Source organism: Sciurus carolinensis, chromosome 2 (genome assembly GCF_902686445.1).
Source record: "Sciurus carolinensis chromosome 2, mSciCar1.2, whole genome shotgun sequence".
Lineage (NCBI taxonomy): Eukaryota > Metazoa > Chordata > Mammalia > Rodentia > Sciuridae > Sciurus > Sciurus carolinensis.
Window position 1 is genome coordinate 139,608,569 of NC_062214.1, and position 3,529 is coordinate 139,612,097.

Here is a 3,529-nt window from a genome sequence, read left to right on the forward strand (position 1 = left end):
TCATTCAATGAATATGACATAACTATCAAAATTAATGAAATGTAACCATAAGTAACAATATGAATTAATCTTAGCAACACAATGTTAAGTGACAAATTTCCAAAAGATCATATAGACCATTCTTTTTATAACATTCAAATGCTGAATACTTATTTTAAATACATATACTTTTTGATAAAATAAAGTCACAGTACAATGACAGAAAAGGAACAATGGAGATAGGGCAGGAGAGAAATGAGGGCAGATCAGTGAAAAAGCCAAGAGGTTAAAGGAGGAATGTTGTCAAGTCAAAGCTTTTATTTTAAATATGGGCCTTACGGCTGATTACTTCATCATTAAAAATAAATAATGAAATAACAAAAATAAATAAAAATAGACTTTCTGAACAAATGATGGGAGAATTACATGAGCCTAGAATTATGATTAATGTAATTCTGAGTGACAATGTAATATAAAATGTAGCATAATAATGTAACATAAAAATGAAATCAAATTGTTAGTTGTATTTTCAAAAATAGTCCCAAAGTATTGTCCTTTAATCCCACATTCTTTTGCAGGCAAAGCATTTCAAAATTCAAGCCAATTTTTAATCTGAAAGAACACAATAGACAAAATATTTCCTCGTGCTTCTAGAATTTTTAAATAATAGAAATTATGTCTGATGCTTATTTGTTTATACACTAGAACAAGGTCACTCAAAGAACTAGAAAGAGCATATAAGGAAAGCAAGTCCAGCCCAATATTTTCCATTTAGTTATTAATTTAGAATATCAGAGCAATTCAAGATGATGAAAGAAAAAGTTATTGAATCACATGTAACCTGAGAAATTTATAAAGTTTTTGATCCTCCTCAAGTAAACTCTGTTATTGTTGAAAGGGAACATCTGGGTCTTAGTATATTTCTGACTTCACTTAAGAAATATAAAAATACTTGAGGAAATTGAAAAGCAGTCAACATTCTAGCAGAGGAACATGGCATTCAGAAGTTAATCTGTAGAGACTAAGAATTTTGAGGGTCCATTGACTTTTAGAACTGGACCGGACCTTTGCAAAATGATCTTTTTAACTGGTGAGTTACAAGTGCTCTTGGTTTGCTTGACTTTTTTTTTTTTTTTTTTAAAGTTAGGTCCATAGAACTTAGAGTTCTTCAGGGCCTAGTATTGGATCACTGAATATTCTTCCCACCAGGTAATCTAATTTCATGCCATGCCATGGTTTGGAATATCTTGTCTATGCCAGAAATACCAAACTTAGACCTACGCCATTATCCTTGAAATTCATGTATCCATCATTTACTTGATATTTCCATTTGTATGTTGAGGCAGAAAAGAGAGAAGAGCCAGAGTTACTATAAGAACCACACTTGTGGGTGACTAGGACCCAGTCCTGCTGATAACTGTCCAAGAGACGCTGAATCCCAATTTATCATGTGCCAGTAGAGGAGGGGAAGTTGGGATAATTATTTACATTAATACTGTCCCTCAACCAAGGAGCTCAAGGTAACTTGGTCTTAGTAATTCCCAGCAATCACATAGCACTGGGCCAGTCCACTCTGGTATTCAGAAAATGCAGAGGAACCTGACAGGGTATCCTGAGGTATCTGTAAGCAGAGAGGTATAAACAGCATTCATTATGGTTGGTTTCAATAACTTAGCCTTGCCTTATTCCCACCATGGCTTTCAGTTTAAACATTCCCTCTCCTAGCCTGGAGGTATAGATCAGGTCTATTGTTTCACTTGGCCTCTTTGTCTCCTGCACTTTTTTCCTCATAGTGCTATCACAACTGTAAGCATATAGCTATGTGTGTGATTTAATACCGATATCATCAGACACCTTGACACTCAAAATAGAAACAACATTGGCAATAAGAGGCATATGTTAGAAATGCTGAATCTCAGCCCAGCCCAGACACCTGAAACAGAATTTGCATATTAACAAATTACTCCTGTGATTTGTGTGCACATTAGTAGTTTGAGAAGCACAGTTCCACTAGACTGCATTTTCTTGAGGAGAGTGATTGTCTTCTTTGATATTTATTCTAGGTCCCTAGTAATGTACCTGGGATACAGTTAGCACTCTGGAAATAACAATTGATTGCACACATAATGCACGTGTGTGCAGGCACACACAAAATACACACAATATGATAAAGTGCCAGCGACTTAGAATAATGTTGTATGTCAATAAATAAGTACATGGGATTCCTAGCTTTTTGTCAAGAATCAGATCATAATTCCATGGGGTTGGCAATGATCTAGGATCATTGGCTAGTATATCTTCTAATAATTGATCCGAATTACTACTTCAGGACCTGTTATGGAGAAACTCCTATTACAACAAAGAATGCAGCATTTTATTTAGTTTTTTGGACAGTTTGCCATGCCTGATCCAGGGGTAGCTTCATGTTATGATCTGTTTTTGGAAGATAAGTATGGTAACTGTGTTTGATCATGCCGTAAGTTCAGAAGTATGCTCTTTCTGTTGGTGTCTGCAGAATTTCCACTTCACAGAACTGGAAATAAGGAGGGAAAAAAATTACAGCTACTTCAATTCAAATCCTATTAGGCTTTTCTGTTATCACTTTGTAAGTACTAGGGATAATCAGCAGTTACATCAGCATTTACCTTGTAGAGCCATGGAAACTTGCAATTATTGTTAGCTACACTTAACAGTTGGTTCATTTTAAGGTGACAAATTTAAGGTGTATGTGACAAATTCATACATCCTGTGCAACAGATTCTCTATTGGCTTATCTATTCCATATATGATTTATTCTTATTATTATAGGCATTTCAAATCTGATACATTCAAGGGATTTTTTTGAACTTCAGATTTAGCATCAAGAATTTTTGTTTTAAAATATCAGTGATTTAGGTAAATTTTATCAACAAAATTGGATGCCATATATATTTTCAGCATACTACCTCCTTGTTTTGTACTGAAGTCTCTTGATGTGAAATGATTTAGAGGAGTGGGAACAAAGGAAAATGAGCTATTTTCTAAATTTACTATGGTTCTACCCATCCATAGGTGGAAAAACTGAAGATTATTATTATCATAGTTTTGCTAAGTTATATTTTTGTGAATGGTCTTGCTGCAAGTTTGGCTTTATAGTTTATTGATAGTTTGAAATACTTTTGACCAATTTTCTTTCAATACCTCATATTTCATGTAGGAATTCACAACCTTAAATGTATCTATATGTCATGGTGTAATAGCACTTCTTCCTTGAATACTCTCTACATGACTGGATAAGTGCTAATGGGAAATTTGACTAGGAAATCCTCTTGAGTGTTGTAGTTTTCCTATTCTAAGTCACCCTGAGTCATGGAGATGAAGGTGCAGAGCAAGGGGGAGTTTAAAAAGACATTATTCTTCACAGCCTGATGCCTGAGTGACTGTAGCATTCTTGAACTGATACCTAAATGCGCATTCAGAATGAGGTGGGGGGAACATAGGAGATGGTGCAATGGCTTCTTGTACTTTGGGTTGTTCTTCCCATAAACACTCTTGGCCAGGGAAAGAACTG